Genomic DNA, 26,722 nt, shown 5'->3' on the forward strand with positions numbered 1-26,722 from the left:
GAGACTGACAGATTGTTTTGTTGTAGTTCTGTCTTCAAATGGGAACCGACTCACAATGACCCTCCAGCGGGGTTGGAGAGGCCGTAAATCGCCCTGGAGGAGACTGACCATCTTTTTCACTTGGGAGCAGCTCGTGGATTTGAACGGCATGCCTGAGAGTTGGCAGCACGTCTTACACTAAGCCATCAGGGCTCCCCTGACACAGATTGTTGCTGTGTGCTGTCAAGTCAGAACCAACCCACTACTGACCCTCCAGAGGGTTTTCAGAGTCAGTAAACCACCTGAGAGGAGACTGTCCACACTCCTCCCATGGAGCAGCAGGTGGATTTCAACTGTGTGCCTTTGGAATTACAGCACAGCTTCTTGCCAGTAGGCTATCAGACTTCCTATGAATACACAGACTATTGTTACAGCTGGTGTTAGGTGTCATTGAGTTAAAGATTTTTTCATATTGACTCTACGAATGGCCAACCTGAATCTCACCTATCATGGGCAATCTCTCTCATCCTTGACACTCTAGAGACCAGCAGTCAAGCTGCTGAATCAGTCCATCTCACTGGGGGGCCAGAGTGACCTCCTCTCCTTCCATGACCCTCCATTTTTCCAAGCACGATGTCCCTTTCCAAGGAATAGCCTTGCCTAGCTACATGTCCAAAGTATGAGAGACAAAGCTTTGTCACCTTTGCCTCCAAGGAGCACTCTGGCTGCACTTTTGCTAAGACATATATTTGTTCCTCTGGCCATCCATGGGATATTCAGTATGATTCTCCAGCACTACAACTCATGAGCATCAATTCTGTCATCCTTATTTCTATAAATACATGTCTCGAAGGGGTGAGGTTAGGGAGGGGTAGAACCACAGGGCTGCAGAGTTTGGTGGGTGGAGGGAGAGGAAGAAGCAAATGGATCTGGGCAAAATGACAGAGTAATGATGGAAAAGGCCCAACGGTGATTGATTTTATAAGACATAGTGTATGTATAAAACAACGGTTGTATGAAACACAATGTGAATGAAAAATAGTGTGAAACACAATGTATATAAACTTTGTAAGCAAACCAATTTAAAAAATAATGTAAAATTTAAAAAAATACATGTTGTAAAATAAAATATTGTCAAAGTGATTAAAAGAAATAATGTTCTATTTACTTGTTAAATATAATAGAACTGGGTCTTTTCACTCACAGCAACTCCATGTGACGGAGCAGAAGGGCACACATACAGTTTTCTGGGCTATAATCTTTATGGGAACAGATTACCAGGTCTTCCTCTCGCAAAATTGCTGGATTAGTTCAAACTGCTGGCCTTTGCATTAGGAGCCCAAAGCTTCACCACTTATGTTACCAAGATTCTTTTATGGAATGAGATGAAACTTTTTTCTTCTACTGGCAAAGAGCAAGCCCCAGTCACATTGCTAAGGGTATATTTGCTGAAAAAATGTATTTAATGTTATTGCTTTTATAGTAGACATAACTGTACACTTATACATACAATTTTAACGGTATAAAGATGTGGAAGAGTACCAAAAGACTGAATAGAGGACAAATCCCCTCGTGTGCAATTCACAACCTCTTGAAAACCTGTTGGAGGTCAGCTATAAGTCGCTTCTGACTTGATTACACATAGCAGCAATAACAGTGGAATTATTTGTAAATAGGTTGGTAGCAACACAACCACTAAGAAAAATAAAAGTATTAAATCAAACATCACCAAATGCTGTGAAAACAAAAATGATAGAAACATCCTCAGTTGGCTGACTCGTGAGAATGGCTTAGGTTTTTGGCATCTCATGTTTCAGGAATTCAATCAAGGAATATTATTGAAAGTCTGCAGTGCACCTAGCCCTCCACTAGTGTGTGTCTCTTTCAACTGGGTAAGAAATATTTCCCAACGAATGTCCTTTCCCTGTTCAATTGATTTAATGAGGCAAAGATCCAGTCGATTAAGAAGAACCCCGAGATCTACCACAATGAGCAGATTGCTGGTGGAGATTTTCAGAGACTTGGCACAAGAGAGGCTCCCAGTTTTCTGCTGAAATCTTCTGGCTTTCCAATCCAGCTGACAATCCGACAAGAAAACTTAGATAGGAATGTAAGGGGACAGTGAGCTCATGTCTGAGTCCCAAATAATTTTTAAAAGGGAGGGTAAGAACGGGTACAAAACTTGAGAGATGTCCTCAATGCAGACATATACAAATGGTTGAATGGGCATACATTTGCTGTGCCTATTTATAACAATAAAACTAAGAAAACAAATGATTTTTTTTTAAAAAAAAACTGTATTAATCAATTTTCATTAAGGATATAAAGCAAAATGTCTTTGAAGAATTGAATGAGAATGTAGTATGATTTGCTAACTGTCTACTCTCATTATTTTTAGAAGCTAAACAAGTAGTTCTTGTTGTGAGGTGCTGTTGAGTCAGAAACAGATTGAGGCTGTCTGTCTCTCCAGCAGGTTTTCAGAGGCACAGGAAGAGACCACCAATTCTTTTATCCACAGAGCAGACAGTAGATTTGAACTGTTTGCCTTGTATATTCATGAACATATTAAATTGTACATGAAAGAAAAACAAACTTTTTTTTTAATAGCAGCCCAACACACATACTCCTTCTTATTTCATCAAAACAGAAAGACTAAAATCAGGGAAGAAAAATGTGTTTGAACCATATGTAAGCCCACACAGTCACCCAGAGCATAAGGTTAACAGGAGATCACAGTCTTCTCATATTGATTCCCAACAGGGATGGATGGACCCCCAGGTAGAGGGCTCCATTCTCCAGGAAACCCCGTCTCCTCCCTCCTCACCTGCTTCTCAAGGCTCTTACTGCTTTTCTTGTCCAAGCAGCAGCAGCTCCTACCATCAAGGGGAAGAGGCTCTGACAATTTCCAAAGAGACCTTATGGGAATAGACCCTTCTTTTTTTTTCTATAGTGATCAAAACAAAGGATCACATCCTTGTCTTCTCTGGGGAGCCTCCAACTTGCAAATGCGGAACTCTAGTCTTTTGTGGTTATGGGGCCAATGGAAAGCACGTGCAGAGATCTGAATAGTGTCTGCTCCTTAAAGATTCCAGGTGGAATATATATTTAGAAAACAATAGGGTTATTTTGAAAACCAAGTGCTCATTGCCTCTGCCTGATGAGCTACAACAGCCACTCAATCAGAGAAAAGACCCCAGAGGCTTGGTCCGTAGGCCCTTCCAAGTCTCCCTCCCTTCTCCTCTCCCCCATTTCATCCTCAAATAGACGGCCATCCAGGATGGTCTTTCAAAGTTAATTGAGTCTTTGAAAGTAAAATAATTATAATAATCGAAGAGGGGGGAAAAAAGTATTAGCTATCGCTACACTTAAAACAAGTACCACATGGCACACAGATTCCACCATCTGCTGTAACTTTTCCTGAGTAGGAAGTTGGCAGATATTGCATAATCATCTACATATGACTGATAATTTTTAGCCAAGTCTAAATAAAAAAAGGGCTTTGTCTTCATGCGCTGCATAAAAAGCTACAGCTAGAAGGTAAACAATAAAACATGCCCTCAGTGCTTATTCAACATCCATATATAAATAATATAAGGCACTCAATGTGCGTTTTTCAACGGTAGGATACGCATACGTGTGTGCACGTACATATGCTGCTGGGCATAATAATGGTGACCATTCACATAACAGAAGAAAACACTGCCAGCGCTCATCGAAATTCATGCTGGAGCCCACCGTTACGGCCCTCGTGTCAGTCAGCCTCATTGAGTTTCCTTCCTTTTTACTGACCTCTCCTACGTCAGTGATGTTCTTGAAACCAGCAGTCAGTCTCTCCTGAAGACACACCCAGAGGAAGCCAGTCAAAGCACCAACTAATATTCTGTAATTGAGAGAGTGGCCATCGGCTGATTTTGGAAAGAGATTGCCAGGGCTTTCTTCCTAATCTGCCTTTAGCTAGGAGCCCAGCCGAAACCTGTCCACCGTAGCTGGTGCTGTTGTATGTGAAAAGCCAGCGCCACAGCTTTCAGCATCACGGTCACATGCGAGCCACCACTGTTATGGACAAGAGACAGGTGACAGGTGTGTGTGTGAGAGAGAGAGAGGGAGAGAGAGAGAGAGAACTGGTCTCTAAAGTGCATGGAAAGAGACAGCATCTTTCTCCCAAGGAGCTGCTGGTGGATTTGAACTGCTGGGGACAGCTTCTGAGTTAGCAACACAATTCCCTAGTGATCACTCTCTCTCCCCCTCCTTCCTTTCCTCCCTCTTTCTCTCTCCTTCCTTCTCTCTCCCTTCCCCGCTCTCTCCACCCCTCTCTCTTTCTCTGCCCCTCTTCCTCTCTCTCATTCTTTCTCCCTCCTTCTTGTCACCTTCTCTTTCTCTCTCTCCTCTTCTCTCTCTCTTCTTTTCTCTCTCTCCCCCTCCTCTCCTCTCCTCTCTCTCTTTTTTCTCCCTTTCGCTCTGTCCTTTTCTCTCTCCCTCTCCCCCTCCCCCCTCTCTCCCCTCTCCCTTACTCTTTCTCCCCTTCTCTCTCTGTCTGCCTGTCTCTCTCCCTCCATCTCCCCCTCTTCTCCCTCTCTCTTTCTCTCTCCCTCTCCTTTTCTTTCTCTCTCTTCCCTCCCTTCTCCTTCTCTCTCTCTCTCTGTATAACTGTTGTGTACCATCGAGTTGGAACTAACCCATAGCTGACCCTCCAGTGGGGTTTCAGAAACAGTTACGTACAGGAGGAGACTGCCCATCTTTCTCCCACAGAGCAGCTAGGGCATCCAAACCAAGTGCCTTCAGGATTGCAGCACAGATTCTTGCCACTAGGCCACCAGAGCGACACACAAACATACATAAAAATATACATATAAAATATATTTCATGGGGATATAGTGTCCTGGACTGCTAGTCAAAAGGCTGGTAGTTTGAACATACCAGTTGCTCTTTGGAATAAAGATGAGGCAGTCTGCTTCCATCCAAGTCACCAGCTTGGACAACAGAAGTAGCAGTTCTACTCCATCCTAAATGGGAGGTATGAACTGGAATTGACCAGATGACAATGAGTTTGGTTATAGTTTGAACATATATTTTCTACAGTGGACTCTTGATGTCTTTCCAGGCTTGTAAGAGTGTAAGCTGAGTCATTAATGCTACATATATCTATCTTTTGTCTTGAATGTACTCCATTGTATTTGCTTTGATGTGTTTCAGCACAGATCTGGGCAATAGCCAATGCAAGGTCCAAGGGAAGCTATCAAAGCACTTGATTTCAGAAGAAAGTGTATTTTATAGCAAGGGGAGTGCAAGATGTGGCAGAGATGATGCATGCAAAATGGAGAGAAAAAAACATAGTTTAAAGTTCTGGTCAATGAAAACATGTCCTTGTCGAACACTTGAGGTTTCCTAATGTAAAACCAAATTAGCGTAGTCAGATTTCATTTGAGCCCATTGCTCTGTGATCCATTATTTAAGCAGCCACGTAAGTCATGACGGAGGACTTTGACTGCATGACAATAAAATGCTGTCGATATTGAAGGTCGTTCTTTCCTGAAGAGGATTTCACGGGTTCTGAAAGACTCCATCACACACAGATTCCTGACCAGCCAAACCAGAATGAATGTTATTATTGAGGACAAGTGAATCGTACAGTACTTACAGCAAACACATTAGAGGATTAGAATTGATTGAGGGAAATTGTATTTGAAAAGGTCTAAGGAGGGGAAACATGAGAAATCTGTTCAGAGTAAGCACATCAAAATCCAGATACTGGCCATTTTCCCCCTCAATGTTCCCTCTAGAGTTGTTGTTAGGTGCCGTTGAGTACGATTCACAGTGACCATATGAACAATAGCTCTGAACCTTGTCCTATTCTAAACTATCCTCATCTGACACACGTGAGATCACGGCTACAGTCACTGTGTTAATCCGTCTCACTGAGGGTCTCCCTCTATCTCACTGACCCTCCACTTTTCCAAGCACGATGTCCATTTCCAAGGAACAGCTTCTCTTAACAATGTGCCCGAAGTATGTGAGGTGAAGCTTTGACATCTTCACAAGAAGGATTCTGGCTGCACTTTGTCCAACACAGATCTGTTTGTTCTTTTGGAAATCTACGGATACTCAGGACTCTTCTCCCACACCACAACTCAAAGGCATCAGTTCTTCTCTTGTCATCTTTATTCATTGTCTGGCTCTCAGATGCATCACAAATGATCGGAAAGGTCATGGCCTGAATCAGGTGCACTTTAGTCTTCAAACTGACACTATGGCTCCCAGTAATTTGGAGAGGTCCTTGACAGAAGACTTCCCTGATATTATAAATCTCCTGATCTCCTGACTGCTGGTACCAAGGATGCTGACTGTGGATCCAAGTAAAATGAAATCTTTGACAATTTTAAGACTTTTCTCCATCTATCATGATGTTGCTTATCAGTCCAAGGGTGAGGTGTTTTTTCTTCTTAATGTTGAGATTCAATCATATTGAAGTCTCTAATCTTTGATCTTCTGAAGCAAGCACTTCAAGTCCTCCTCGCCTTCAGTAAGCAAGGTTGTGTCATCTGCATAATGTAGATTGTTGACAAGTCTTCATCTGATCCTGATGCCACCGCATTCTTCTTCACAGACTCCACCTTCTTAGATGATTTGCTCAGTATCCAGATTGAATAGGTTTGGAGATGCACACAGTTAAAGTGAAAATTCTTACTGGGTTCTAGATTGTAGTCAAGATATTACTGTCCAGATGTGCTCTGGCTATTACATGCACTCCCATATGGAAATCGTATCAGACAAAAGGATTTGGCAGAGTCCATGAAACTCTCTTGTGGGAAGGGGAGGGCATTAGATTTCTCTATGTAGTTGGAAAAGGACATCACGACTGGTTAGGCAAAGTTGTTGTTATTTTGTGCCATCAAGTTGACTTATAGAGACCCAGTGAAAAACCTATTAAAACCTTGTCCTATCCTGCACCATTCTCAAGATCGCCAACCTGTTCAAGTCCATTGTCACAGTCACTGTGTCAATCCATTTTGTTGTTGGGGGAGTCGGGGAGGGTGTCTTCCTTTCTTTCTGACTCTCCCACCTTTCCCGGTAGAGTGTCTTTTTCCGAGTACTGACCCCTCGTGACAACATGACCAATGTATGCGAAACAGTTCGCCATCCTTGCCTCTAAGAAGTAACTTGGTTGCACTTCCTTCAAGACTGACTTGTTTGTCCTTGGGAAGGCCATGTGATATTCAGAATTCTTTATCAGCGCCACAATTGAGAAGCATCAATTCTTTTTCAGCCATTCATATTCACTGTCTTTCAGATGCATCAGAAGCAAATGAAATATCATGGTTTGGTATTTTCCTTCATTTTTTATCTTTACCGAACTACTTAAGAGAGCATGGCTAGTTAAAAGTTCAAGCTAAAATGACAAAAACCCTCAATGAGCTGGATTGACAATGTGGCCAAAATAATGTACTTGAGCTCATCAACAAATGTGAAGAAGTCATAGAATTAGACATTGTCTTACTCTGTTAGGAGGTTGCCAAGCCTATGAGCTGGTTTGATCCCAACAAACAACAAAAATAGCATGAGGCAGCTATTGGCAACAATTTGACTAAAGCACAACTTGGAAAAAAAAAAAAAAAAGAAAGTATCATTGGCTCAGGGATAAAGATTAGAGGGCAAGAGAGTAAGGAGAAAAGTGGTGAAGTGGAGCTGGTAAACACAGGGAGGAAGTGGGAAGAGTGCTGATGTGTGGATAGTCATTCTTGGCATGAATCAAAATGTGGCTCAAATCACAACAGCAACTTTTAAAAAAAAATCAATTAAAGCCACCTATTGAAGCCAAACATCAAGAAAACAAAGATTCTCACCACTGGGCCAATTGGCAGCTTCATGATAGATGGTGAAGAGATTGAGATTGTTGACAGCCTCAGATTGCTTGGCTCGACCATCAACACTCTTGGTACCAACAGCCAGGAAATGAAAAGATGGATTATACTGGGAAAGTCTGCTGTTAAAGACCTCTCCAAGATACTGAGGAGCGATGATGTCTGTCTGGAGAGCAAGGTGTGCCTGATGTAGGCCATGGTCTTTGCAATTACTTGCTATGCATCAGAGAGCTGGACAATGACTAAGGATAATAGAAGGAGAGTTGATGCCTTTGAGCTTTGGTGCTGGAGGAGAATATTGAATATACCATGGACTGCTAGGAGAACAAACAAGCCCTAGAGAGGGTGAAGCCAGGCTGCTCCTTGGAGGCAAGGATTCTGAAGCTTCGTCTTATATACTTTGAACATGTTGCAAGGCGGGATCAGTCCTTGGAGAGGGCTGTCATGCTTGGGAGGGCGGAGGGTTGGTGCAGGAGGGGAAGACCATGGATGAGATGGACTGATTCCATCACTGGGGTAATGGTGATAGGTATGTCAGAGACAGTGAGATTGGCAAGGGATAGAGCAGGGTTTAGGGTACATAGGGTCGCGATGAGTTGCAAGCAACTCAACGGCACATAATAACAATGACAAGAGGTCTCTCTAGGATTAATCTATACAATGTTGCTGTTGTTGTGGTTGAGTGTACTTGAGTAAATACTGACTCATAGTGACTGAATGTGATAGAGTAGAACTGCCCCGCAGGGTTTCCTAGCACTTAATAATTATGGGAGCAAAACACCCTTTTCTTTTGTCCCAGGGAACCGCTGGATGGATTAATAGTCAAACGTTTAACCTTTGTTCTCACAGGGTTCCTTCAATTCATTATAAGACAATCCCAGGGACAAAAGACAACACCACTTGAGGGCTTTCTATGTGGTCAGCTCTCTTTCACGAGCTTCCAACAATTTCGGTCTTATAATTGCATGAGGGGGTAGGTACAGATGTTAAGTGTGAGCATCTAGTCCATTCTGACACACAGTGACCTCATGCTCAACAGAAAGAAGTGACTGCCTCGTCATGCCCCATCCTCATAACGGTTGATGTGGGAACCTATTGTTGGAGAATCTGCATCAATTCATTTCATTGAGGATCTTCCCCTTTTTTCACTGACCCTGGTGAAGGACACTATGTTCAATAAAGCTGATGGTCAAATACTAGTAGTATCCCTATTTTATAGATGAGAATAGCCTCTCTAAGAATAATAGCTAAGAAGCCCAAAGGTCACGTGGCTAACAAGAGGCAGAGACAATATGCGAAGGTGGCTACTGGCACCAGTGTCTATGCTCTGAATGGCTGTCTTATCCACACTTGTAGTCAATGTTTCTTTTCAACTTGATTGAGGAGACAATGAGAAATGACCACTGGGTATCCTGGAGTCAGGGGGTCCTACCCTATGTGGTGCAAATGGTTAACTTAGTTGTTTGCAAACATAAAGGTTGAAGTTTAAGTTACCCAGAGGTGCCCAGGAAGGAAAGGACTGGCATTTTACTTCTGCACAGTCAAGCGCTGAGAACCCTGTGGATGACAATAGTTCAGTTCTGTTGTTAACATGACCGGGAATGGCTATAACAGGAACTGATAATAGTTTTATATTAGAATTAACGTGTTCAATCAATGGGTTTATTCTGAGTGTCTAAGCAGAATACGCAGTAGCCAGCCAACAAGATGGTCCACAATGAACTCATTTCCTGATATCCAAATCCTTACTTTGACCAAGTGAATCTAAGTGATGTTATATCATCTGCAGTGTCATTAGGTTAGAAGAGACGAGATTTGATCACAATCAATCTCTCTCTCCCCTTCCTTCTCTCTCTCCCTCAAGCTGTGTGTCTTTAGCTGTGTCTCTCAGATTGTTCCTTTTGGAAAAAGCCAGCTGCCATGTCTCCAGGACACTCGGGCATTCCGGCATCCCTGTGGAGAGGCCCATGTGGCGAGGAACTGAGGTTTGCCAACATCCACATGAACAAGCTTGGAATGAGAACTTCCAGCCATCACTTAACTACAGTCTTACCCTTGAGCCAGAATCGCCCAGCTATAAGCCATATTCAGATCCTTGACCCTCAGCAGCCTTGTGCAATGGTGAAATGTTTTAGCTGCTCAGTTTGGGGAAATGACATGCTATATAGCATTAGATAACTAACACAAGATACTCTCTGAAAGTTGTGTTTTCAGCGACTTTCAGCCTTTAATACTTTAATGTACAAGTCATTGTTTGATACGTAAAGCTGGCCAGTGGCCAAAAGATGTCTCAATGACAGTTCATTCCTGAGAGCGAGAGGTAGTGCAGTATGTAAATATTCATTTATGTTGAATAAACGGGGAAGTGTGGGACAAAATGCAAAACTCATATGGAAACCAGACTGACTAGATCCATTAAATCTGAGAAGATTCTTGAATCTACTGCCTGGAATTAATCTGTAAACACGGAACCAAAATGAACTCAGGATGTTATAATTAAAATAAAAAGTTTAGATCAATTATTAAGGATTGTTTGACATGTGCATCTTGATCGTATAAAAAATAAATCATCAGAAAATTCTGAATGGCAACAGCTAATCTAGAGATAAGAAAATTAAGAGAGGCTAAATTGATGGTAATTAAGCAATAATCAACATTCTTGGTGCCAACAGTCAGGAAATCAGGAGATGTACTGTAATGGGAAAGTCTGCTGTCAGGGACCTCTCTAGAATGCTGAAGAGCAATGCTGTCAATTTGAAGGGTAAGGTGCGTCTAATTCAGGCCATAGTCTTTTCAATCACCTGCTACGCATTGGAGAACTGGACAATGAATGACAGATGACAGAGGAAGAATTGAGGCCTTTGAGTTGATGATATGTATATGTTTCTATCTTTCAAGTATCAACTACCACCTAATTTATTCTGACTCACAGCAACCACTTAGGATAGAGTACAACTTTTCATCAGCATTTCCAGGGCGGTTAATCTATATAGAAGGGACTGATTTATCTTTCTACCATGGAGCAGCTGGCAATAGATAAAGGAGTTATTCCATATATAATGCATTCAGGAAATCTAGTTTCCAAATTAATTTGTGATTTTGTTCTATATTTCTCCTTCTTTTGATCAAATGAATGAATATTCCCATCCTGCACTGCTTCATCCTCTCATGTTGCTTCTGGGAAACATGGGTTCTGACCATCAAACTTTTGGTTAGGAGCTGAACGCACCATCAGAACTCTTTTCACAACAACAAGAAAAGAATTAAGGAGACGAGAAATAGAATGAAATCAACACAAATGAGGTAAGAGGCGTCCATATTCTTCTTCACGGCAGACCAAAGGGAAGGCTCTGAGGGAGAAATACTCAAGAAGGGGTCCTAACTACAGGGATGAGCTAGCCAGGAAGGAACCTTGAGACAGAAAAACAAGCAACTCTGAACTACTCTATGCTTGTAAAACCTTCAGCACAAACCCTCACACTCAAAACATGGTTTCTACTCTGTATGCTTACAGCAGTAAACTTACCCACAAAAGAATAAAAAGAATATTCTATATACAAAGAATTTTGGCACATAAGTCATCACTCACTCACAGTCACACAACTGCTTTTGTTACAACCTTTGAAACGACTCAGACTGGGGCAATATTATCCCCCAAACTCAAGGCGATAGGGGATTTCGGACAGCATACTAATTTAATAGAATATCCATCTCAAGGGAAACTAACTCAGTTATGGAACAGTATGACCATTAATTTCAATGATTTGACTGTGTAATATAATGTTTCAATCTGAGAACACAATTTAAACTGGGACAGGTAGTCATTACTTAACTCAGAGTCTGCAAATTCATCTCCGACATGTCAATTTTTTTGTCGCCTGTGTTCAAAGACTTGCCAAAAAAGATATGGGGGAAATATTTCAAAGCCCATGAAATCTAGCATCCCAGTATCCATAGTGCCTAGACTGCTATGGTAGATAAAAATGGTGATAGAATTTTTTATTAAAACAGTAAGCAAAGGGTAAGCACGCTTGTCCAACACGGATCTTTGCTTCAGGTATAGGTGAAAGTGCAGTGCACAGTGAAGCTGACAAATGGAATGTAGGGCAGGGGATGATTTCACCTGGATGAAGAAAACACTATAAATGAATACCTACTGGCAAGAGTTTCTAGATATAATAAGAAATAGAACTATTTCAAGACTGCATCTTAACAAATATAAAAGACACAAGCATCCCATTAGTTGAAACGAAAAGCTCATTGCACATTAATTGAGAAAACCACTGTAGCTTGAGGGATCTAACATTTTAATCAAGGAACAAGAAAGAAGGTGAATAGAGAGAAAGAGAAAAAAAAAACACAAAAAACAAACCCAAACAAAGCAAAACCCACAATTCCAACCACAGTAACGTACACAAATGAGAAAGAAAAGACTATGACTATTGTTGTTTTTATGAACTATCCAGTCACAATTGACTCTTCGTTAACACTCCAGTAGGATTTTAGAGGCTGTAAATTGTATAGGATAAGATTGCCTATCTTTGTCCCAATAAGCAATTGGTGGATTAAAAATTCATGCCTTTCAGTTGGCAGTACAACTCCTTACTATTATTTAAGATTATTGCTTTCTGATAAGATCACATTTAGGTTCAAGATATATTTGGCTGTAGCATGAACAGTTGAATGTAGGCTGAACATTTCCATGTTCAATCACTCTTATTGCTAAAGAGCAAGGATGTCATCTTAAAGACTAAGGGGCACCTGACTCAAACCGTGGTATTTTTCCAATGCTTCATATGTGCGTGAAAGTTGGATGATGCATAAGGAAGACCAATGAGGAACTGGTACCTTTTGATTGTTTTGCTAGCAAAGGGTATGGAATATCCTACAGGAGACACAAATAAAGTGGTCTTGGAGGAAGTGCAACCACAGGGCACCTTAGAGACAAGGATGATAAAATACCACCTCACATTCTTTGGGCATTCCTTGGAAAAGTCGATGATCAGAGAAAATGAGGACAATCTTCAAAAAAGATGAGTTGAAGCAGTGACTTCAATGACGGACTTGAGTAGGATTAAGTTTGAGAAAATGGCACAGGATCAGGTAAGGTTTTGATCTTTTGTTCACAGAGTTGCTCTGGGTTGTAACTGACTTGACAGAACTTAAGGACACTTGCCTGTCAATTTGTGATAGCATGTACATCAGTATGATGCCAGAAGCCATGCCACCGGCATCTAAAATACCAGCAGGAGCACTCACAATGAATACACTTCAGTGGAGCTTCTGGACTAAGACTCAAGGAGGAAAGGCTTGGAAATCCACTTCTGAAAATCAACAAAACCCCATGGATCACAACAGAATAGCATGCAATACAGTGTTCCAAGATGAGGCCCCGAGGTTGAAAACATACTACACGATATTTGCAACACTGGACGTGGGCATGAAGATGGCACCACCAGCTCACATTTAATTCTGCTATACACCAGGATGCCATGATTTGGAGTTTACTCTAAGGCAGTTAACACAATTTCTGTGGTGCTGTGTGAGACTTGGGAGTCCCGGCAGTATAGTAGTTAAAGAGTTTGGTGGTGGTGTTGATGGTGGTGGTTGTTATTATGTGCTGTCAAGTTGCCTGCGATTCATAGTGACCCTACACACAACAGCTCTGAGCCCTGCCCTCTCTTGAGTCAGTAACCAAAATGTTGGGAACCACTCCAGGGGAGAAAGATGAGGTAACCTGCTTTTGTAAATGTTGACAGCTTTGTGACTCCTTATAGGCAGTTCCACTCTGGCCTGTAGGGTTGCTGTGAGACTGGTCCAGACATTTTCTTCTTGGGGGTTAGCCTTAGTTGCCGTGTATCAAAAACTCTTTATTTTCTGGGGTAAAAAGTGGAACTTGTGTTTCCTGGCCTGTTCCCATTTCAATGTGACCAGACGTTGTGTTTTGGCTACAAAAAGTGAGCAGAGGTGATACTTGTCCCCTTGAAGTAGAAGGTACAAGAAACAGCAGATAATTGACTTTGTTCTTCCTCCTGTCCTGGTAACTGTAGAAACAGCAAAGTGGAGTTGAAGGCTTGAAGGAGGGAGAAATAGAACATAGCTCCCAGCACACCCAATGAACACAGGAGCAAATACATTCTCTTAAGCAGGAGAGAGCTGGAACTGATTGTTACTACAGCTTATACTGACTAATACCTTAATCTAGTTACTAAACTTCCTAGCCCACTTTTCTCTAGGAGGATTTATGTTGTTTAGTATCATTGAGTCAGAACTGACTGATTCATAGCTGATTCTCCTGCAGGTCTTCAGAGGCAGTAAATCACACAAGAGGAGACTGCCTACCTTTCTCCTAAGGAAGAGCTGGTGTGCTTGAACCAAGAACCTTTGGGTGAACAGCTCAGTTTATTACCATGAAGTCATCAGTACTCCCGAGAGAAGTTGTTGTTGTTACGTACCATCAAATCGGAACCGACCCATAGCCGACCATCCAGCAGGTTTTCAGAAGCAGTTAATTACATGGGAGAAAATGATCCCTCTTTCTTCCATGCAGCAGCTGGTGGATTCAAACCACATACCTTTGGGTTGCCAGGGCAAATTCCTCACCACGAAGCCACCAAAGGGGCTTACAGCAAGCACTAAATCAGCAAACATTTTATTTTTGTGGATTTGAGTTAGATGGAGTTGTGGTGACTTCGTGGGTAAAGAGCTATGCTGGCAACAGAAAGACACACGGAATCCATCAGTTGCTCCATAGGATAAAGATATTCAATTCCTCCTGTGTGACTTACAGCCTCTGAAAACCGACTAAAGGATCATCTATGAGTTGGTTCTTACCCAACAGCACATAGCAACAACAACCACTAGATACCTATCTGTTATGCAATTATTAGTTCCCTGTCTTAGTAATCTAAAATTGCTCTAAGAAAGATTGACTCCAGATCTGAAGAGATTGATACCCTACATCAAAACAGTCTCATCAGTCTAACAGAGACAACTCATTCTCTAATGGGATAAGAAGCAGGCATTGGGGATTGGGTTGACAATGCATATTTTCAGAGGATACAATCTGATGACAAAGAGTCCTATTGAATGAGTGGCCACAGTTCTTGCTCTCCTGCTACCCCCAGGCTCACTGTGGACGTGACGTTAATTGAATGGTGTTGTGACTGGTGAGTCTTACAGAAGGTATCATCACACAAAGGCTCATACCTGCAGCCACAGCAGAGAAAGAATAGAGTTCCTGCAATTGTTTATGCAGACTCAACATGCAGCAGCTTTCTCCATTAGGAAGAAAAAAGAGCAACTTGTGCGGAATATGAACCTCCAAGGAGTTTTAAAGGGCATTTCATAAATCGCCCTTGCACGTGGCTCCAAGCAAGGAGCCCCAGCCACATGGCTGCATTCTCACTTGTCAACTGAAGGTATTTATTAGAGCATGCAGGCTGTTTAGAAACTTGCACCACCACTTATAATGTATTAGTGCAACATCCAATTACACGCCTGGTCTCTTCATTTACTTCCAAACCAAATACTTAGAGATCTGGGCTGCATTAACCTTGCTACTCCTACTACTTGCTGGAGCCCAGATGGAAGGCACAGCTGAACTCTTCTTATTATTGTAGACAGTAGTCGATGACCTTCATTAAATATTCAATATATGACCAGAGCAGTGCTAAATGATTCATAGGCACTACCCGAACCGCAAGAATCTTATGCAATGGGTGCTCGCATCACACCTATTCTATGGATAGAATAATTGAGTCTTATGGCAGCATATAGAGAGGGGAGTGGATTGAATAGACCAAGTTCAAGAAGTTAGAGCTCAGGTCTTATGATTCCCAAGTCACAAGGATCTAATGACAATGTTCCACATCCATAACGATGTGCCCAACACTTTGACTGGAGCCAAGGGCCAGCTGTGCATCAGTTAAGATGGGAGCTTAACTGATAAAGATCCCATTGAAAAGATAAGACTCTTCGGTAATGCAATGGTTAAGTACTTGGCAGCTAGTCAAAGGTCAACAGTTTGAGCTCACCTAGCATCTCCATTGGAGAAAGATGAGACAATCTGCTCCTGTAAAAACTGAAGCCAAGAAAACCCTATGGGGCATTTTCTCCTCTCTCTTATGGGGTCACTATGAGTTAGAATGCACTTGACAGCACATAACCAGGGCTGAAACTGCAATGCTGCTTCCATAACTATATCTAAATCACTCCTCTCTCACAACCAGTATAAATATGAGTTGCTTCTTCCTGGTCAACTTAGACTAGAGTTACGGATGTTCACTAAACAGTGGGGAAGGAGGTTTGTTTATTTGTTTCATGGAAAACCTTACTTTAGTACTCTTTAGAGGTCATGAGAAAACCTGCCCTTCTCTGTATGCTAATCACTTAGAGTCATACCATGTTAGCAATACTTGTTTCTCTTATTGTTATGTGCCATCAAGTAGCCTGAGACTCAGAGCGACCCTACGTACAACAGCCCTAAACCCTGCTCTATCCTGTGCCAATTTTATTGTCTCTGACACACCTATCCCCATTAGCCCAGTCACTGAATCAGTCATGTCATCGAGAGTCTTTCTTTCTCTCCACCCTCCCAAGCATGATGTCCCCTCCAAGAACGGGTCCTTCCTTGCAACATGTCCAAATAATAAGGATAGTTAAAAATTCAACCCTACAATTACCAGCATTCGATCATCTGGAGCCTTTAAACGGAAAAGGAGTCAGGAAGAGAGCAGAGAGAGAGAAAGGGAGAGATAGAAGCTAAGAAAGATGGAGAAAAGAAGGAGAAAAGGGTGATAAGAACAGATTCTAGAACTCGATTACATTTTCCCTCTAAGATGAGTCTGTGCTACATGACAACCTCTTCTCCGTCTCAAAATCGCACATCTCCTCTTACACTATGTTTATATGCAAAACAACATTAAAACCACATCCATAAGTCAGTCTGACGTGAAGACCGAGGAGGCTCCTTCGGCTCTGTTACAGCCTATTGGCTAAATACATACTTGGTACACATTCTAATTTTGAAAAACATGTTATTTACCTACTAGACTGTAACTGTTCTGTTGGATGGATACCGACTATCAGGTAAATGTGTCTTTTGGAAGGCAGGCATACTAATTCTGAAAACGTGGATCATTTCTTTCCTCAGCAGATGGGGACATGTCGGTCGACCAGGGACAGTTGCTGACCTCAGGAGTTATTTCCATAGCAGACTACAAAGATTCCTTCCAGCTTTATGGCTGCTGGTTGCTGTTACATGCTATTGATCCAGTTCCTACGCATAGCAATTTCATACACAGCAAAAGGAAACACTGCCCACTCTGGTGACATCCTCACAGGCACTGCTTTCTCTGAGCCCACTGGTGCAGCCATTCACTGAAGAGCCTCCTCCTCCTTACTGACCTTTAGTCGACCCTCTGAAGATCATGTGCAACGCACATGAGATCAGATCTCGACAGTCTCCCCTCCAAGAAGCATATGAGACCAATGGAGAAAAGTCTTCATTATACGGGGGAATGTTTCCATATTAGAAACTGATTCCTCTCTATTCAAAATGTCGAAGTTTATATATTGGCAAGGAGAGGAGACTCATTAAGAACAGCCGCGTACAGCAGCAATTAGGTGGGTCATTCAACATAAGCCCCTGGAGCAGGGATTGAATTAATCCCTAAATGAACGGCTCAACATGGAGCCTGAGCTAGGAGCCGGCACATTACCTTCTACAGGACATGAGTCTCAAGGGTGGATGCCAACTTGCATCATCTTGACATGTCCTCTGTTCATTTTCTGTTCAGACGAGAACAGTTTTAACAATGATGTGCTGAGGCTACTGCCAAGACAGAGCCAACTCAGCTGACCCTCCTATGAGTTTTCAGAGGCGGTAATTTCCACAGGAGGAGAATGCCGAGATTTCTTCCATGAAACAGCTGGTGGGTTTGAACTGTGTTCACTTAGACTGATGGTGCAGCTCCTTGTCACTAAGCCACAGTGCCCTCTAACAGGGATTCAATGAAGAGCAAGACAAGACACTTCGCCCACTTTCTTGCAGCCTAGAGTTAAAACAGACTCATGTCATCATGCATTGTTGTTGTTAGGTGCTCTTGAGTATGAACAACAAACGCAAACCTATCCTTTATACCGTTCTCATAATCTCTGACACACTCAAGCCCATTGCTGCAGTCACTGTGTCAATCCACTGGTCCAAGGTCTTCCTCTCCTTCACTGTCCCTCTACCTTTCCAAGCATGATGTCATTCTCCAAGCAATAACCTTCTCTTAGTAACATACCCAAAGTATGTGAGATGAAGCCTGATCATCTTTGCCTCCAACGAGCACTCTGGCTGCACCTTCTACCAGGCGTATCTGTTTGCTCTTTTGTTAGTCCATGGGCTATTCAGCACTCATCTCCAACAAACACATTGCAAAGGTGTCAATTCTTCATCTGTCATCCTTAGTCACTGCCCAGCTCTCAGATGCATAGCAAGTGACTAAAAAGACCACGGCCTGAAATAGGCCCACCTTACTTCCCACACTGACGTCACTGCTTTTCAATAATTTGGCGAGGTCTCTGACTACAGACTTTCCCATTGCAATATGTCTCCTTACTCCTGGTACCATCTGTACTGATTCAAGTGAGGAGGACTTGAAGCACTAGCTACATAAACACTGCAGCCTTCAATATGGATTGCATCTCAACATCAAGGAAACAAAAATCCTCACCACCGGACTTGAGAGGTAACCAACCATGATAGATGGAGAAAAGACTGAGACTGTCAATGACTTCATCTTACATGGATCCATAATCAATACACTTGTCACTGTATAAATGGCCCTAAAAGCACCTAGGAGGCAATGGTGGTTCAGTGGTAGAATTTCCATTTTTCATATAGGAGACAGAGGTTCTATTCTTGGTCAATGCAACTTGCAAACAGTCACCAACTATTTGGAAGCTTGCATGTTGCTATAAGGCTACAGGGTTTCAGGAAGAAAGCCAGCAATTCACTTCTAAAAATTAGCCAGTAAAACTCCTGTGGATCAAAACTACCCTGCCTGCACCTAACAGTGCGGACAATGCAGGACCCGCAGCATTTGATTTCAGTGTGCATGGGTCATCATCATGAGCTGGAAGTAGATTTAAGAGCAGCTAAAGACCAAAAAGCAACAATAAATCAGACCGTCATCACGGAAGCCTAAATTATCTTTTCAAAAATATAAATCAAGGTCTTTTGTTGATAGGGTCGCTATGAGTTGTTAATGACTTGACGATACTTAACAACAACATACAGTGAGCTCTGTTGGCCTAGTAGATAGAAAATGATGCTACCAAGTCAAAGGTGAGTCATTTTAATCTGCAGCCCTCAGGCCCGGTTTTAATTGGTTTTGGTCAAACATTCTTCTAAGTGGTATAGCACTGGTCTGTCCATTTGCTGTACAGAGGTAACTCGTGCTTGCTGTGAAGCTGAACACTGTGACACTGATGTGTCAAATGTGATAACAGTAACCTATGGTGGACAGTGTTTGTTGGAGCTCCCCGATTAAAACAAGCTTGGAAGCAAGAGTGGCATCCACCTCCGAAATAGCTTGCCCCTGGAAACTCTATGAACATGGAGAAACGATGAAAGTTATACAAGTGTTCAGGTGTTTCATTCATAGGGTCCATTTGGGGTCCCTTTGGCAGGTCATGACAAAGTTTTAAACTAGGCAGCTAATTTTCAAAGTCTGCCTAACACTGCTGGTGGCTCAAACTATAGCATTCCAGAGGCCTCACATCTCCTGAACCTAAAACTCATGGTTTTTTTCCTAGCAAACACTTACTTCAGGACCAATTCCGCTCTTTGTCTGGTTAAAGAAGAAGGCACAGAGGTTACCTGGACAGTTCTGGCAGCAACAGCAGCTGATTTAGGGTTGCACAGGGTCTTTCTCAGTGTCGATTTGCAAAATGCTTTCAGTGGTTGCTTTCTGACAATGGGAGGTGGGGACGAGCCCCAGGAAGTCATTTCACCCATCACTGACTCAACACACCTGCTCATTCTTCTCCACCTCTATCGCACTCTCCCCAGACCTCTGGGTGGAAGATACTGTTTTGAATGACTTGTAAAGCACTCATTTGGCGTACGTAATAAGTTGATATTAATTTAAGTGACTAATATTTAGAGTTTCAGGAGGGGAAAGGGCTCAATTCATAAATATATACATATATCTCAATTTTCCTGGAAAATATTTCACGGTGACAGCCCTGTATCCCATGAGCAAAAAAATAAGGTTGTTGCTGAAAGGAATTTAATTAAGATGAGTTGGGCCTGCCACAAACAGTCTATGGCTCAGGGAGCATTAGTGAGGTACTTACAACACCAAAGTGAAGAATACACAATATTAGAATGGCCAATAAATTAGCCTACAAATCTACTTAGCTCTAGGTTTGTCCTGCCTCACCAAATAAAACACTGCCTTGAAATGGAACAGCCGGGGATTTTTCACACCAAATCAATTTAGACTGAGTCAGGGAGATGCTTATACAACTCTTGGGCTGCTCTTTGCAATGATTAGATCCTTGCTAGAAGAGAAATCACCCCTTTCTCCGTTTCATCAGAGAGAGAATGGAAATTAATCAACGCTACTTCACCACGTTTCTTCCAACGGGACGCCAGCCACAACCGCCCCCCCTCTGCCGACCAGAAAGACTTCATTCCTTTCAGCCTTTCTGAACAACAGACAGTCATCAACTTTTAATAATTCCATATATTACTCAAGACCACGAGCAAGGACTTGGAATCACAAGGCTGATGACAATGTAATAAATGAAGGCGAATCACGCCTGTTGTTTTGATAGCTCGCTACCCCCACTTTCCAGTCCCCATCTCAATTTCTTGATGTAATACGATTTGAGGATAATTATTAGCAATTATTATCAAAGCATTCATAAGCTTTTTCTCCCCCTACTGTGAAAGCGAGCTTCGGCGTTCAAACCTATTTTTAATCTTAATTCACGGGTGTCAGGCAGCACCCACAAAACAAGGGCCTGGTGATTCCAAAACTGTCTGTTTTGACAGATCACTCTTTCTCCGCTTCTTTTCTATTATAAATATTTAATACACGGTTCGACAATGGATGACAAAACCTCAGCTCTCTGATCATGCAGTTAAGTGAAATCTCTCCTGTACTTCTGCCAGAGATAGGTACCTGTCTCACAAGGCCCAAGAACCAGAGTCCAAATATTGCCACGGGGCCTGGGATAAGCCCCTCTGGGTCCAGATCACTAATTCATCTTACGCCATTTTTCCTTTTGAATGGAAATGTCTGGAGAAGGCCACAGCGGTATATTGTAATTGTCGGCATGGAGCAATTAGAACAAAACAATTCACAGCCTGGTATAATGTCGCTGTTGAAATACGTGCCATCTTCTCTCTCGCTATATATAAATCTAAAACTTGATCTGGAAACTGACAAGAACGGCTGGTAATGGAATGGCCAGTGAAGGGCTCTCTTGCCTTTCATTGTCCCTGGGCCTTAATGTGCTGTGGACTTCCTGGGAACAAAAGAGACCTCGAGGCAGTGTGTTTTCATTTTATCACATTTATTTAAGATGACCGAGGACAGGGCCCGATATTTATTCACCACGTTGTTCGGTGCTGGCCGTCATCAGAATAAAAGGCAGGCCGGTACAGTCAGAACAACATCTGGTAATTCCAAAGAGATAGTGTCACTTGAAGAACAAATGAACCTTTAGTTAATAAAATCTCCCCCTGACTGACAAGGATGACTTTTTGTACACATGCCGGGTCCATGATAAGTAGATAAAGCAGCTCTGATAAAAGGCGTCACATTCCTGCAAAGGGAATTCAATGCCGCTCCTGTTTAAATAAAGACTGTGTTTATTATGGGTCTTTTATGAACCATGATAAATTAAATGTCCTGAGTTCTGGAAGGATACAAGATTAAAATTTTAACTCTCACAGCAGGGGGGAGGGAGCTTTACTCTTCTGCAAATGCCCTTGTGCCTCAAAGAAAGAAGAGTCTTTCCAAGATAGAGGAAATAACTGACTTCATGAAAAGCCTCCTTCTTCCAGTAATGCCTGAATTAACGGAGCTGACTCTTCAACATTCTGAGTATCTAGGAGTCTAATATCTAATGAGGTTCTACTCTGTAACAAGCAGAGTACTAAGATAGAGCACTTGGTATTGAGTTGATCCCATCTCATAACAAACCCATGTGTGTCACAGTAGACCCATCACTGAGAAAGTCTTTAACGGCTATGACCTTTTGGAAGTAGACCACCAGGCCTTTCTACCGAGGTGTTTCCTAACAAATTCTTTCAGTTAATGGCCATGTGCAAGGATGTCAGCTTAACGACTATGGTGTGACTGATCCAAGCCATAGTATTGCAGTTGCTTCATATGTATAGGAAAGTTAGACAGTGACTAAGAAAGACTGAAGAAGAGCTGATACCTTTGAGTTGTGGTACTGGCAAAGAGTATTGAATGTACTATGGACTGCCAAAAAACCCCCCAAAAACACCAACCCCAAATCCGTCTTGGAGAAGGCACAGCTAAAGTGTTCCTTAAAGGTAAGGATGGTGAGGATTTGTCTCACATACTTTGGAATGTTGTTCGGAGGGGCCCATTGCTGGGAAAAGACATCACGCTCAGAAAACGTATCGGTCAGGGAAGGAGAGTAAGACTATCAGAGCCTCCTGCAATCGGGTTAAGTGCAGGAAACTGTGAGCATGACACAAGAACATGCAATATTTCCATCTGTTGTGCACAGGGTCACTACAAGTTGTAATCCACTCAAAAACACCTAACAACAACAACATATCATTCTGTACCAATCTTGTTCACAACAATTATGTGCATGCTGTCTGAAAGCAGGTACCCGGTCTCTCTTATTCACTGTCTAGCTTTTATATCCCTATGAAGTAAAGGAAAACACCATGGCTTGAGCCAGGCATACATTAGTCTTTAAACTGGCATCCTTGCTCACCAGTCTTCTTAAGAGATCCTTGGCAGCAGAGTTGCCCAGTGCCATACAGCTTTTGATTTCTTGACTATTGCTACTCTGGGTCTTGACTGTGGATCCAAATAAATTGTAGAGGGATACATAAATTGCATAAAAGTACATAAAATGTTGCTAGCAAGTAAACTCAGAGACTTAAGTTAATCCTCAAATGTACTACAGAATTTACCACCACTGCTGCTATCTGTGGTTCCTCGCTACCTTAAGTTCTTGTAAAACCATCTGTATTACCTTCCAAGGACTGGCAGCTGCAGTGTCACATGGCATTCTTCCATTCGCTTTCTGTCTCTTCTCTGCTTTAGTAAAGGGTAATACTCAGACTGGACTAGGACAAACTTTGTGGTCATGTTATTAGGTGTCATAGAGCCTGACTCACAGCAATCCTATGTATGTACAACAAATAAAACACTGCTGGTCTTACACAATCCTCACAACCATTATGATGTTTGAGGCTATGGCCACTATTTTTTTATAACAAAATTTTCATTTTATACCAGTTTATTTACAAAGTTTGTATACACTGTTTTTCACACTGGATCTTTCCATCTCCTTTACTCTCCTCTCCCTCCACCCATCAAATTGTGAGACCCTATGATTAAAGTCCCATGAACCCTGCCCATCCTCACCCCTCTGCTCCCCCACCCTCGGAACCTCATACACATTCTACAATAATGATCTCATACAGTATTTGTCCTTATGGGACTGAGTTAGTTCACTTAGCATAATGCTTTACAGTTCCTTCCTAGTTAGGCAGTAATTTACAAAATCATTGGTTTTGCATGCTGTGCAGTATTTCATCATGTGAATGTTCCATACTTTTCCAATCTATTGTGGTTGGACATTTGGGCTGTTTCCATGTTCTTGCGATGGTGAATAAAGCTGCTATGATCATTTGTGTATAAATCTTCACTTGTGCCTCAGTGCTCATTTTCTTGGGGTATGTTCCAAGCAGTGGAATAGCTGGGTCATATATGTTCAGCTCTCTGAGGAAGCACCAAAGTACCTCCCAGAGTGGTACAATCCTACCAACAATGTATACGATTTCCTATCTAGCCACATCCTCACCAACATTTCTTAGTTGCTGTCCTGTTAAACTTTGCCACTGCTACTGGAGTGAGATGGTGTATTTTTGTGGTTTTGATTTGCATCTCTCTTATTGCCAGTGATTTTGAGCATTTCTTCGTGTGTCTGTGGACCATGTGAATATTTATCTTCCTCAGTGAAAATTCTTTCTGTATCTTTTGCCCAATCTCTAATTGTGTTATTAGTCTTTCTCTTGTGGAGACCCTGCAGGATTCTGTAAACTTTTGTTAGGAGATCCTTTGTTGCCACTATTTTAACTCATCTCCTTGAACATCTTTCTTTCCTTTGATGACCCTCTCCTTTACCAAGCATGGAGTTCTTCTCTGAGGATAAGTTCCCCCTGTTAATATATACAAATAATATAAGATGAAGTAGCTTAAAGCCACTGACTCTATTTTTCCAAGACATATTTGTTGGTTCTTCTGGTACTTCATGGTATATTCAGGATTCTTTGTAAATACCATAATTCAAAGGCATCACTTATTCTTACGTCTTCCTTATTCACAGCCCAGCTTTCACATGAGCTATTTGAAAATACCATGGCTTGATTCTGACACATCTTAGTCTTCAAAGTGACTTCCTTTCTTAGTTCTACTCTAGTTTAGCTTCATGGTAAATAGTTATATCTTTGAATACCCTGCTTCTAAACAAGTTCATCCTCCCAGCTACCAAGGGTTAGGGCTTTATCATAGCTCTATTTTTTTTGTTTGTTTAAGTCTTTCTTCTTGATGGCAATATGTACCTCCAAACCTATAAAGCTATTCACATTTTCTACATGAAGAGTTAAGTAACATTGATTAAAAATTCTTGTTATGTCATCATTAGAACTGTTTCTAACCATAACTATTTTCCATCAAAACGGACTTGGGCTTTCTGTCCCTTAAATTCTCAGATGAATTATTGACAGTTCACACTCACAGAAATAATTATTGACATCTTAGCGATAAGATGATATCTTAGAAGCATACATTCTATGCTAACTGGGCTAACCTTGTTAAATCTAATAAATGGCTTCATGGAATATTTTTTTAATTCAAGGTGTAAAGATGATTTCAAAGCACTAGGTTAATGAGTCTCTTCACTTTCAATGAATCAGATTAGTCTAGTTTCCATGAGTTTACGTTTTCTTCCATGTGTTTCCTTCTTCTGACAAAGATCCATCTATTTGGTTCTTCATCAGAATGTTCAGCAGTCACAGCCTGGAATCAAGCATTTTCTTCTGGTCTCATTAATAATGGAAGCAGTGGCTTATGAAAGCAATTGAACATTCAGTCCATTTCCTTCTCCAATTCCTGGGATTCTTTAATTTGCTGTTCCATATGACCAATTACACTAACTTAGTCATCAAATCATTTTGTGAGATAATTCAACCTATAACATCATCCTCATCTAGTCCATTTGACATCTCTCCAATTGCTTCTTGGTATTCTTCTGTCTTCCATTCTCCCATTCAGTAAAGTGGACTTCCCTTAAGATGCATTTCTCTTCCCTTCCTTTTTCATTTTCTTTCCCTGGGGAAATCATCCACTCCATCACCTCAACTATCACCCCGATGATGACTGTGAGGATCACTTATGAGTAGCATCAAGATGACTAAACTATGTGAAAAGATGAGTTGGCATTTGAGCGGATACCTGAAGAAGGCATTTGATTTAGAATGGTGGGTTCGAGGTGTATGCACTTATGTGGATTGATGGATGTGACATCAATTTCTAACAAGTGTCTATATCTTCCCACTCTTGCTGATTTCAATTAGTTAACTCATCTCAAAAAGAGCAAAACTTCTCTTTCCTAGCCACATTTGATATGTGCTCACAAAATAGTCCTCTCATCTCCACACACTATTGCCAGCAATTGCTGCCTCTGCTGACACTCCACGATCCTCATTTCAACACCCCCATGCTCCCAAATAGCGCCTGTAAGCTGGAAGGCTGTGGCAGCACAGAAACTATTGATTTATGCCAATGACCCTTCTTGCTTGTTCACGTCTCAAATCTATAGAGTGAAAGGAGCCCTAGAAATATTTGTTCAGACAGATAAAATCGTCCCTATTTAACAGAACTGACTTCTATGACCAGTGGGCACATCTCGTTACCTGGGGGCATGTCCACTGGATTACACATGGGGGCGCCGGTCGTGCTTATTAATCTGACTGGCACTGCAGTGTCAAAATCAATAACAAAAACCCTCTGAGGATCTAGAGGTAGCTTATATTTTTTCTTTTCTTTGAATAAATAAATAATCCATTATGATGAATTGGAGTGAGATTCCAGCAGAGATAGATATAACCCAACATGCCGGATAGCCAAATATTTTGTCATAGTCAGCAAACCTGACAGATGCTCCTTAGGTGTGTTATATATTTTCTGTATGTTGCTGTTGGGTGCCACTGAGTTACACTGACTCACAATAACCCCATACAACACAGGAGGGCTGCCTGATGATTTTGTTGACTACGATCTTTGCAAAGCAGAATGCCAGGTCCTTTTCCCAGAGAGCTGGGGGGGGGAGTTTGAACCATCAAGGCTTTTCCCATCAGCCAAGTCATAGGAGAAAATCAGTCTGCCTCCTAAAATACTGATAGCTTTGGAAACCCTTTGGGGCCATTTGAATTTTTCCTAAAGCATCACTAAGAGTTGGAATCAACTCAGTGACACAAGGTGTACACATAAATACATTCATATAATTATTATTGGCTGTTGAGTTCATTTTCAACTCATAGTGAAAGCATGGCAAGGGTATATTTGCTCTAGATGGTTTTCCAGGAGCATTTAACAACATGA

This window comes from Elephantulus edwardii, unplaced genomic scaffold, assembly GCF_000299155.1.
Source record: "Elephantulus edwardii isolate Elephantulus edwardi_28Jun2011 unplaced genomic scaffold, EleEdw1.0 scaffold00162, whole genome shotgun sequence".
Classification (NCBI taxonomy): Eukaryota; Metazoa; Chordata; class Mammalia; order Macroscelidea; family Macroscelididae; genus Elephantulus; species Elephantulus edwardii.